Source organism: Mercurialis annua, linkage group LG5, assembly GCF_937616625.2.
Source record: "Mercurialis annua linkage group LG5, ddMerAnnu1.2, whole genome shotgun sequence".
Taxonomy (NCBI): domain Eukaryota; kingdom Viridiplantae; phylum Streptophyta; class Magnoliopsida; order Malpighiales; family Euphorbiaceae; genus Mercurialis; species Mercurialis annua.
The window spans coordinates 47,517,017-47,530,375 of NC_065574.1; the positions used below are offsets into that span (position 1 = coordinate 47,517,017).

The 13,359-nt window shown below is 32.8% G+C and overlaps 1 long non-coding RNA gene across 1 annotated transcript; it reads left to right on the plus strand.

Moving 5' to 3' along the window:
- The first annotated feature begins 12,569 nt into the window (after positions 1-12,569).
- On the plus strand, positions 12,570-13,359 carry LOC126680514 (uncharacterized). Its single transcript, XR_007641194.2, has 2 exons — positions 12,570-12,742; positions 13,138-13,359. It is a non-coding gene; the product is annotated as an uncharacterized LOC126680514 (long non-coding RNA).

Sequence of the window (13,359 nt, forward strand, 5' to 3'; positions counted from 1 at the left end):
GATGCTAGTCCTATGTGGTGTCTAGTATTCTTAGAGTTAGGGGTTGAATGAATTTTAACTTAAGCTTTGTATCTAGACCCGTCGACTGTTCGTGCTTCGAAGTCAGAGCAGGTTTAGGTTGCTTGCCAGGTTATCACGTGGATTAGTAAGCAGTGAGTTTATATCGCTATTTACCTCTTTATTAAGTAAATTGTGTATTTTCATGTATATAAATGTTTGCGAACTGTTTTAAGTCATTATGGATCTGGATTGGAACGAGCTACTCGATAGGCATGTATCGAGACTATGTGCACCGGTAAGTACTCTGGGATCGGCAGACCAATGTCTTGCTTACGTTGGGAATTGACGAGAATTAGTTCCCGTCCACTCTGGGATTCAGTGTGATACGTAGCACTTACGCTGGGATCATTTCAATGCAGTATTTCCATAATGTTAATTATATTAGTATAAAAGTGCTTTGAGGTTTTAAAGGTTTTCACTTAATAAATGTAAATAGTTGTATGAACTCATCTCAGTATATCTGACCCCGTTGTTTTCCCCATTTCCAGGTTTATGATTTTGAGCGTGTTGGTGACCTCCATCTTGTTGATTTTCCTCGGAGGTTTACATTTTTGTTTTAAATAAAGATGTCAAACTTATTTAAACCTCTTAGACCGCAGTAGAACTAGTCATTCTTTATGATTATTATACTTTGGTTTGTCGGATTGGTCCGACTGTTTATTTATGCTGCTGGCATGTTATACTCTGGATTCGATTTTATATAAGTATGTTGTTGGAATCTCGGGTTGAGCCGAGCATTTATTTATATAATTGTTTATATAAATTGTTAGACTTAGGTTGGAGTCTCGGTTGCCCCCGAGCAGTGGTTTCGTGCAGGTTTATTTGATATTATGTTTATCTGCGAGGCTAGCTACGGGTTTCGGTACAACCATACCCATACCCTAGCGCCGGTCGCGTCGTGACAATAATATACCGCCATGTGCCGTTGCATGATTGGTCGGTGTATCAATTTGCCAGAAAATGAAGGTTGATTACTGACATTGCCAAATTTCAGCAAATTAGGATAAAGTTTGTGATTTAATTTTCAGTTAACCCTTTTTGATATTATATTTTAAATGAGGATAGAGAGAGAGAGAGAAATTATGGAAAGATGGGTGAAATAGCTGTAAATATGTTTTAAAATGAGATATTTTAAAAATAATCCCTAGAAACTACCATGAATAATTCATGAATTATATTAAAAATTATATATAAATATATAATAACAAGATAATTTAAAAAATTCAAATAACAATAACAAAAAATACAAATTTTCTCATTTTTTCAATTAAATCAAATTAATTTTATAAAAATATAAAAGATACAGCCAAACAAATTCAATCAGACTCATAAGCTCTTTTAATTCAATATTTTTAGAAATTAAATTGAAAGTTTTTATCATTACAATCAATTAAAAATAGAAAAACTAACCATTCATAAACTGTTTGTATATTTAGAAAATTACTAAAGAATAATTTTTTAAAAAAACTTAAATTAAAATTAACTTAAATTAATTTAATCAGTTTTATATTATATAGTGCAAAAAATTATGATTTAATATGTCAATACACGTATGTGACGTGTCATTACGGTGTGCCACGCACGTAAAAATGACTAGAAAACAAATTTGAGATACCAAAAACAGAAACAGAAAATGTTGAGATTTTATTTTATTAGGTTTTGAATACCAATATTAAATCGCTACAAAATTTAAACGTTAGGATTTGTTTTATCAATACCATAATACTAAAAGTAACATAATTTAGCAATAAGAGCATAATTAATATAACTTAAATTTATAGTATGGAAAATTTAATCAATCTTGTTAGTTTTTTTTTATGAATAAAACTTTCATTAGAAGCTACAAGAAGTGGCCAAAACCCAAAAATCAAAGATTACGCACAATTAAAGACGCGACTTTGATTTTTGAGAAACATCAAGAACAATAAAGACAATCTACAGTTGGCTTATTATATAGTTTGACTTCTGAACTTGTATCTTTTATCCATCTAACTTCTAAATTTAACGTTTGACTTATCGCATCTCTGAACTTGTTACCTCTCTAGTTTTGGTCGTGTTGAAAGTAAGAAAGAGTTTTTAGATAATTTTACTATTCCTCGTTTATGGCCTCATAATGATTTCAGTTACAGTTTTGTTCTGGTCACGGGTGCTTCAAGAGGTCTTTTGTGTGTGTGGAATGCTAGCATAATTACTCCTATAATTACTAAATCAAATAGATAGCTCTATTTAGATTTTGGCTAGTTTAGTTCTAGTTTCACATTTATTTTTGTTTATTCAAATAATTGTTCAAGGGAGAGAGTGATTCTTTGGAATGATTTACTTCATATGTTGCAAAAATATTCTTTTTAAATTTTAGTGGGTGATTTCAATGATCTTTTGGACCCTTTGCAAAAGTTTAATTAAAGTGGATTCACTCCTCCAATTCTGATTTTATTTCAGAAGCTAACCTCGCTGAAACTCACTTATATGACAACTTCTTCACTTGGAAGAATAGCATTTCTCGCTCAAAACTGGATAGGTGCTTTGTTTCTCCAAATTTGTTTAATTTTTGGTCTTATATGTTCCTAATGGTCATACGTAGATCGTATACAGACCATGTGTCGCTTTTTTTTAGCTCGGAAGTCTCTTCCGACTGGGGTCCAAAACTATTCAAGTCGATTAATTCTTGGTGGAGTCACTCGGATTTTAATGGTCTTATTGCTAATTCATGGAAGAATTTTGATTCCTCTAACCTTAAGGCTGATTTAGTGGATAAATTAAGAGCTTTGCAGAATATTGCTAAAACTTAGAAAAGGGAGTGTTTGTGATTTAAATTCCATGCTTCAGTCGATTCAATTGGATATCTAATCCATTGAAGCTAATTCGACTATAGTAAAGAGCTAACTGATTTTTAGAGGAGTACTCTTTCTAGCTTACACTTGTAGTTTTCTGTGGTTTCGAAGCACTTGAAATCTCTATGGCTTCAGAAATCTAGACTTAATTCAAATTTTATTGGAGATAAAAATTCCAAATTTTTTCACACATTGGGACTATGCATTCCAAAAGTAACTTTACCTCTGAGATAATGGCAGATAATCATCGTTATAGTAATCCGGAAGAGCTTAAATTTTAGATGCATTCTTTCTACAAGAAGTTGTATTTGGGGCACCATCTTGTGACTTTTTCTTTGTCTGATTTGCATTTTCTTAAGTTGTCTCAAGTCCAAACGAGTAGCCTTTCTGTGTCTTTCTCTGAGGATTAGATGCATGACACACTTTTTAGTTGTGATAATAGTAAGGCTCATAGACCAGACGAGTTTAATCACTTTTTCTTTTAGAAGGCTTGGAATATTTTTAAAAGTGGGTTCATGGATCTTTTACTCGTTCTCATCAGACCAATTTTTTTCCTTCTTGATCTCAATATTTCTTTTTTGTTCTGATTCCAAAAATTAAAGGAGAATTGACATCAAGGACTTCCGGCAATAAGTTTGATTAATTGGGTTTTCAAGCTAATGTCAACAGTTTTGGCTAATCGTCTTTCGCCTTTACTTCCTTTGATTATTTCGAAAACCAATTTGGTTTTATAAAGGGGAGAAGTATTCATTACTGTCACATGATTGCTATTGGACTTATTCACTTAGCGACCAGATGTAGGGATAGTGTGTTCCTAATCAAGCTAGAATTCAGAAAAGCATTTGACTCTATCTTTGGGGAGTTTATTCTGAAAATGCTTAATCACATGAATTTTGATAGTACTTAGATCCATTGGATTTCGTCCTTCTTCAATTCTTCCCAGGTTTCAGTCCTAGCTAATGATAGTTCCTTCGAAGAATTTTAACATGGAGAAAGGAGTTCGTTAGGGGTGATCTAATTTCTCCTATGTATTTTGTAATTGCGGTTGAAGGTTTCAAAACTATTTTTGATAAAGGGGTCAATTTGGGGTTGATTAGAAGCCCTCATTCTGTTGGACAACTTTGGCAACCCAATTTATATTCTCTAATTTACAGATGATACTATACTGTTCATTCCGAATGATTTGACAGTCGTTCATAATCTTCTTCACTCTGTTGTTTTGAACTTGTATTTGGCCTTCAAATAAACTTTCAAAAATCTTTGATTATTGGCTTAAATATTGATGATGCTACAGTCTTTTTAGCTGCATAAATTTTACATAGAAAGATTGATACTTTACATATTACCTATCTCGGTCTGCCTGTCTTCGAAGTCTGTGAATGCAAAATTGTGGGAGCTGGTTATTAGGGCTAATAATCACCCATGGCTCCTGATTTTAGGGGTACCTTACGACAAACTCCCTGAACCACTTTTGGACAAAAATACCACTGGCGCCGTTTTTTTGGTCAGCTGACTTTTTTTTAAAAAAAATAAATAAATAAATATTGGCGCCACAATACCTGCCACGTCACCAAACTACCCTAAAAACTTAAAACACCTAAAATACCCCTAAAACACCCAACCCAATTTAAAACAACCCAATCAAATCTAACCCAATGACATCCAACCAAACCACTTCACCCTAACCGCCACCTACCACCCCACCGCTCTCCGGCCACCACCACCAGCCGCCGCCATGGACGGAATTTTTTCTGCCGGTTTGTTCTTAGTGGAAGAACAGATCCGCCTGTTTTTTGTGGAAGCAGATGGGTCTGTTCTTCGTGGAAGAACAGCGCCGATATGTTCTTTCACGATGACCGGAAAATTTTCCGGTCATCTCGGAGAAGATGACTGGAAAATTTTCGGGCGGTGGTTGCGATGGCGGCGGTGGTTGGGCGTTGTTGGCGGTTGGGTTGGTTATTTTGGTTAATTAAATGGTTTAGAGTGGGTTGATTTGTTTTGTTTTTGTCTTTTTCTAAATTAAATTAGGGGTACTTTAGGTGTTTGAAATTTTTAAGGTATTTCGCTAACGTGGCAGCTGACGTGGCGCCGTCAATTTTTTTTATAGAATAACAGTTATCTGAAAAAGACGGCGCCAGGGGTATTTTGTCATATTTGGGGCTTAGGGGGTTTTGCTAGCGCCGCTACAAAAGATCAGGGGGTTTACTGATCGTTTTTTTTATCAGGGGGTTTGTCGTAAGGTACCCCTAAAGTCAGGGGCCATGGGTGATTATTAGCCGATTATTAGCAATTTTTCTTCGAAACTGTCTAATTGAAAAGGAAATTTATTGTCCTATGCTAGGAGGCTTATTTTGGCGAAATCATTTTTAAGTAGTCTTCCGGTTTATTTTATGTGTTCCTTTCACATTCCCAAATCGGTTTTATTGACTCCTGAGCAGTCTGTGAGGATATTTCTTTAAAATGGTATAACAACTTTTCTAGATTTTAGCAAAGTGGCTTGGAAAGAAATGTGTCTTCCTTTTGATAATGGAGGTTTAACTATCACTCCCCTTTCAATCAAAAATAAAAGCTTGCTTTTTAAATGGATTTGGAAGCTTATTTGTGCTAATAGAGGTTCGTTATGGTTATCGGTTATTAATAATAGCTCCGCTATTAGATCTTAACCTTGAGGATTTGAATTTTAGCTGCTTGTCGTCTTTATGGAAAGATATTGTTCGCTGCTGCGTTGAAGATAAAAAGGCTCGAGAATTTTCTTCAACTTAGTTTCAGCTAAGATTGGTTATGGAAATAACATTCGGTTTTGGGGTGATAAATGGCTTCATGGTGATCAGCTGGAAGTTCAGTATCAAGGTCTTTATAGGTTGTCTAGTATGCAGCAGGCAAATCTTTTGGCATTTTTTTGACAACTGTTTATCTGCATTTTTTGGCTTCTCTTTGAGGAGACATCTCCTTATTGGTGAAGAATAGAGTTTACAGCAGCTTACAACTTCAGTTAGCGGTTGCTAGTGTCCCTCTGTCATCAGCAACAGAGTCTTTTGGCTAGGTAAAGAAGAATTTTAACAACTTCCTTAGTCAATTTGATTCATTCTGTTAGCAATAATTTGGTAGCTGCTCGGCAAGGTTTATTGCAACAGGTATGAAAGTTTAAAATTTCCCCTCGAATCTAGTTTTTCATTTAGCTTTTAGCTCGAGATCAAATTTCGTTAAAGGCCACTTTACTTCATTGAGGTATTATCCAAGATCTTAATTCTCTTTGCTCTTTATGCTCTCATATAAAAATGGGTATCCATATTATTATTCATTGTAGTTATGCTTGGCGAGCTTGGTCTTCTATTCTATTTATGCAACTTTACTTGGGTTTGCCTTTCTTTTCAGACAATTTTTACGTTCAATGGAGCTTCTTTTTGAGAAAAAGTATAATAAAGTTATGGAGAGTTATTTAGTTTCATTGTCTTTGGAATATTTGGAAGGGCGAGAAATAGAAGGATTTTCATAAATGAAGAGGTTTTTTTTACCAAAAAAATGAAGAGGTGGATATTGATTGTTTAGCTTATTCTTTTGTAAGGCAGACATTTATTACAAATCGCTGCACCCGACTTTTCCTTTTACGTATTTAATGTCTATCATTGCTTAGACATAGTCAGTGATGTTTGGTTGTGCTTAATCTACTTATCATTTATAAAAAAAATAGAGTTAGTAGGCGTTTGGTTCAGCTGTTTTGAAGAGCTTTTCGCTTTTGCTTTTCAAAAAGCTCTATTTTAGGTGTTTGGTGAGATATTTGAATCAGCTGTTGGCAGCTGTTTCCATCTCAAACAGCTCCGTTTCCAACAGCTCCAATTTGAAGCTTTTTCTCAAAAGTTCTTTTTTTATTTGTTTATTGACAAAACTAACCCTAACTTTATTTCTTATATAAGAGAAGACCTAATTCTATTTGAGGTCTATTCAGTTTTCTCTAACGTCTATTTTCTAAAATATACGTCAATCAAAATTACTCATAACTGTTGAGAAAATCAAGATATACAAGAATTACTGATTTTGTGCTACTCCACAAGGTATGTTTATCGTTCTTTTGTTTGTTTAAATTTTTGTTTGGAAGTACTTTTATATCTGGGTTATCATGTTGGGTAAAATTCAATTGATAAAATATACTTATTTGTTTTCGTTGTTATTATGCAGCTACTGGTTTAAATTTTTAACACAAACCAAATTTTCATAATTGGTACAAGATGATGCATGTATGCTATTGATTGTGTAGTTTTAAATTTATCTGTTGCGATTTGTTGTTATTATGTAGTTACTGCTTAATTTTTTGCGTTGTTAATTATAATTTTCCTAAGTGCTGTGATTTGGGTTAAGGTGGGTCATTGTTAAAAAAGATAATCATGTACTGCACTAGCTGAATAATGCACAACGTTTTACCCAAATTTCAAATTATAACTATATATTATGATCTATATTAATAATATATGTACCCAATAATTTTGTTTGTTTATATGTTATCTTGTCAATTTGCATGGCCCGACATCTAAATTATGCATGTATTTATAGTCATTTTTATTTCTCCTTTGCATCAGATTGTTATTTTTTATTGGAACAATTCAATTCCTAAGGTATAAATAAATAATTTATCGCAAGTATATTTGCTTTGTGTGATTCTTTGTTCCATTATATTTGTTATATTATTAATAAGAAGTATATTTAATTTTGATTATAGATATAAATATGTCTCACAAGTGTAAGACTAGCGGAAGAGTCACTTGGACAAATGAGCAATTTACTTCATTTGTTGACATATGTGTTAAAGGTACTAATATTGGTCAGAGAAGTGGAGGTGAGTGGGGTGATAGAGGGTGGATTTGGGTAGAAAATGAGATGAAACTTGTTGGCTTAGTATTTACTAGAGAACAACTAAAACATAAATGGGATTGGATGAAAGAACAATGGAAAATTTGGAAAGAATTGAAAGGAAAATCAACTGGATTAGGATGGAATCCTTTTACCGGCACAGTCATGGCATCTAATGAATGGTGGGATGAAAAAATTCAAGTAAGTGTTCTTTTTCTAAATATAAGTAACTTTTGTTTTAACAATAAAAATAGATTAAGTAATTGATCAATAATTTATTTTTCATGTCTTAGGAAAATCCAAGTTTTGCAAAATTTCGTGAAGGGAATCGGTAAAGAGCTTTATGAGAAATACGAAATTATATTTTTGAGTACCGTGGCTACCGGAGATTATGCATATGCTCCATCTTCTGGAATTTTACCTAGTGATATTGAAGAACTGTCACATGATGATGTGCTTTCTACTCAACAGAGTGGTTATCTAGAAAATACTTTTAATGAACATCTAAATGAGATGAGTGGTGGAGGATTAGGCAAGGAACAATCGTTTACTGAGCTCCTTTTTGGAACAACAAACTTAGAAAATGTTGGAAGTAATACTAGTCAAGGAAGTGGTAAAAAGCAAAAGAGAACAGATTCTCCAGCTGATGGGCGAATGAATAAGAAAGGGGGTAAAGAAAAAAAATTATCGGGTACTGAGCAAGTGACCAATATTGTTAGAGAATTGAATGAAGGTATGCAGGAAAGTATGAAAAATAAGACTACTGCATTATGTAGAGTTTTAGGGGATCGCCCAGGTTGTTCCATTGAAGAGGTTATGAAAGATGTTCTTTCTTTACCACAAATGCAGAGGCAAGTGATATTCATTTTTTTAGTACTTTATTGTTGGATCAAAAATCAAAAAGAGAGATGTACTGTACTTTGAAAGATACTGGGACAAAGTGGAAATGGCTTGAATATCATCACACATTGTGGGTGAAGGGCATGTGGAAACCGAACAACTAGAAGTTTTTCTTTTAATCTTTTTAATATTTAGAATAATTTAAAATTTTGGTCGTCTAACCCTTAGCATTATTTTGGATGTTTGTTAAAAAGTTTAAGGATTTGGATATTTTATTTTATTTAAATGAAAACTTTGTTATATGTGATATGCATTATTATATTACAAATATATCTATTATTAGCAACTACAGTTGTCTCTGATTAATATTACTTACTATTTTTTTTATAGATATGAATGACGTTCAAAAAATTATTTTTGAAGATGACAATGATGATGATCAAATTTGGGAAAGAACAATCTATGTTGTTGGAATTGTATCAAAATCATATTTCAGGTACAATTATAAAGAACCATGCATGGATTCATTTCAAACAGGGATGATGTGGTTACTAGAGATTATGAGGGGAAATGATAAAAGATGTCTTAACATGTTTAGGATGGATAAAGATACATTTATTAACCTTTGTCAAGATCTTGAAAAATATTATAGTTTAGCTGCTTCACCAAGAATGTCAACTTTAGAGAAAGTTGGTATATTTTTGTTTATTCTTTCCCTGGGAGCTTCAAATCGACAAGCTCAAGAACGTTTTCAACGATCAGGTGAGACAATTAGCAGAGTCTTTCGTGAAGTATTAAAGTCAATGATGTGATTTTCTATTGACGTGATCAAGCCAAAGGATCTTACGTTTTCTACGATTCCTTTAGAAATACAAGATGATGAAAGATACATGCCTCACTTTAAGGTATTTATTTATAAAAGTTAAGTTTGATATATATATATAAGTCTATTTATTTATAGAATTACTAATACATATATTAACTTTGTAAAATAGGATTGCATTGGAGCAATTGATGGAACTCATGTATCAGCATGTGTGGAAGAACATGAAATTATTCGATATATTGGTAGAAAAGGAGTTCCTACACAAAATATTATGGCTACTTGTAGTTTTGACATGCAATTTACTTTTGTGTTGGCTGGATGGGAAGGTACTGCGCATGATGGACGAATTTTTCAATGTGCTATCCATAAAAAAACGTTAAATTTTCCTAAACCACCTCCAGGTATATTTTATAATTTGCTTAACAGCTATTATTATGATGCTAAAATTAATTTTAATATATTTTATGGTATTTATAGGAAAATACTATTTAGTTGATGCTGGATATTCACAAATAGAAGGATTTTTCGCACCTTATAAAGGAACTAGATATCATCTACCTGAATTTCAATGTAGCGGTCGACCAAAAGGATTAAAAGAAACTTTCAATAGGTGGCCCTCGTCTCTTAGGAGTTGCATTGAAAGAACTTTTGGAGTTTGGAAAGCAAGATGGAAAATTTTACGATTGATGCCTTCTTATCCATTTCATGTACAAAGAGACATTGTTATTACATCAATGGCGTTACATAATTATATTCGAAGAAAAGCTCTAGATGATCCGGCATTTTCACATCTGGATAAAAATCCCAATTTCATGCCTCCTGATATATTTAATAATTTGAATGACGACCGATCAAGTGAAAATTGTGAAGAAGGCGAAGCTGCACAGATGAAAATAATAAAAGATCAAATTGCTCATAGTTTAATGAGAGCAAGAAGAGATTTGTAGGATGTTCATTTTTTTAATATTTAGAAAAACAAATATTTATTGAAATATTTTATTTATTTATTTATTGATTTTTTTTAATTATATTATATGTTAGTTAATTATTTTTTTTGAAGTTTGCATGAATTCTAATTAATATGCTTATATATAAATGATGTCTATATTAGTCATTTTACTAAGAAACAGCAGCAGCTCAATAAAATTTACCAAACACCAATATGAATCAGCTACCAGTGTAATACCCCGTGTTTTCAAACATGATTTGTCAGTTTGGTTATCCGTTACAAATTGGTTGTTTTCTTGCATTCGTTGTTATTTTGCATTTCAACATTTTTCTTGTTATGTTTCGAACTTGATTCTGAATAATTATATGTTAGAAGTAACACTTGTGATACCTTGGTTGTGTCTTTTTGAGTGTCTTATATGTGTCCCATGATCTCGTATGTGTTTGATGTTGATTCGATTTATTTTCGGATATATATCAAAACAGCATTCGCATGTTTTCCAGAACTGCCCTGTTTTAGTAAAACGTTGATATCTCCCAATTGAAATATCGGATCAGGCCCATTTTTTGATATGTTGTTCATAAGAGTATATTCTAGCATGTGTTAAATTTTCACGTTTTTTGGATGCTTCTAACTCTCAAAATGATAATTAAATCGTGGTTTTTATCAAAGCCCATGTAAAGCCCGCATAAGTCTATAAGTAGACCCATATTTTCATGTGAGCAGCCCCCTTTTCTTTTCCACAAACCCTAAAACGAATATCTTCATATAAAATACACATTTCCTTTGTTCTAACAAGCCCGGATGCGATTCATTACGCTAAGAACTTGATTTTTCATCATACTCGCAAGATCTACGCGATTTCTACGTTGTGTTCTTCGCTGGTGGCTTGTGGATCCAATTGATTTCGGTCCAGCCCTTCGAACCTTGGGTTAATACATCAATTATAATCTCGTCCATCATTCTTAGGTAATGTTTTTACTCCTAATTGATTTATGGATTCGTTGTTGTGTGATTTTGCCTAGAAATGCATAATATAGGATTTTGATGGATTGAATCGTCGTTATTGATATGCTATGTTTAAGCTACTGATGTTATATGATTAAATGATGGGTTATACATATATGATCTGATGTTATAAGTTTTGGAGAGTGTTTGGCATGATTCAATAACGAATTGGTGTAATTAAACAATGAATAGGCGATTTCTAGACTTGTGCGAATTGGATTCGTTTAATGAATTATTTAAATGGTTGAATCCAAATTGATTTATTATTAAGTGTTCTTATATCAATAGCTACTGATATAAAAAGTTTTTATTTGTAAATGAGAATTGAAATTGGTTTGTGTTGTAAAATCTCTGCGATTTGCGAAATTGACAATTCTACGAAAGTTAAACGCAGCGATTGCAAAATGGTTTTCAAATGCTATATCTACTGATCTAATATTTTCTATATGATGTTTTGATGTTTTTGAATCAGTAGTAACATATTTTGGTTCATCGATTGTTGGTTTTGAATCGTTTGGCTAGTTTAGGCAATTTTCGTCAAAATTGCCAAATTTGATTATTTGAGAGTTTTGGCTTAATTTTGATTTTGATCAAATTGTTAATGGCTGGAAATACAATTTATAAACTATTTTGGACATTTATAAAATGATAGTTTACCTTGGGTCGTTTTAAAAATCAGTGGTTGTTATGGTATATAAGTTATGGTGAATTTTACAAAGGTGAGATGGCTATCTAAATTAATATTTTAGATTTGAGTTTAAATCTTTAAAAGGTGTTTAAATCCTATTAATTGAATTTAAGGTGGAATTTTAAGTGATGTATACCTTGGGTGAAACTTGTCAAGTGTTGACAAGCTATATGATTTATTGCTTTTAAGGTTGGCATTGTTAAGTTATGGATTGAGTTCTTATTTTCAAATGACTTTGGTTTTATTTAAGGATTGGTTTTAAACTCTAGTTTTCACTTTGGCTTATGGTTGGGTCGGGTTAGACTTGTGTCGCCCGACATGTTGTGTTGAGCTATACTGCAGTTAAGGCTAACACACTACTCTGGAAAACTCTTTGGTTTAAAAGAACTATTTAAGTTATGAAAAGGACTTCGATTTTGTTTTTATGGATACGAACTCATCTAAGCTAACTTGCATAAATTGTTTAAAGTGAATGATATGAATTCTTTGGTTTGTTTGATACATAGATGTTTACCTTACTTGGGTTGTACTTTGGTTGTGTTCAAGATGCTAGTCCTCTGTGGTGTCTAGTATTCTTAGAGTTAGGAGTTGTATGGATTTTAACTTATACATTGTTTTAGACCCGTCGAATGCTCGTGCTTCGGAGTCTACGCAGGGTTAGCTGTTTGCCAAGATTTCACGTGGATAAGCAAGCAGTGAGTTTGTAGTGCTATTTACCACTTTATTAAGTACCGCATCATATTTTAATATTATAAATGCTTTTGAACTGTTTTTACGGATTATGGATCTGGATTGAAACGAGCTGCTCGATAGGCTTGTATCGAGACTGTGTGCACCGGTAAGTACTCTGGGATCGGCAGACTAAAGTCTTGCTTACGCTGGTATATGACGAGGATATGTTCCCGTCCACTCTGGGTTTATCAGTATGCTATGTCATACTTACGCTGGGATCATTTCAATACTGTTTTCCATAATCATATTATATTAGTATAAAATGTTTTGATTTAAGGGTTTTAAACTTAATAAATGTAAATAGTATTGCGAACTCATCTCAGTATATCTGACCCCGTTGTTTTCCCAAATTTTCCAGGTTTATGATTTGAAAGCTGGTCCACTCCGATTCTTGATTCTTGGAGGTTTTTATGTCAATAAAACTAGTCTGTTGTTTTAAACTCTTAGACCGCAGTAGAACTAGTATAGTGTTTGATTATTATACTTTGGTTTGTCGTGGTGGTACGACTTTTATATTATTATACTTTGGCATGTTACATTGGATTATTATATTTGAGGCATGATTCACAGTTTCGGATTA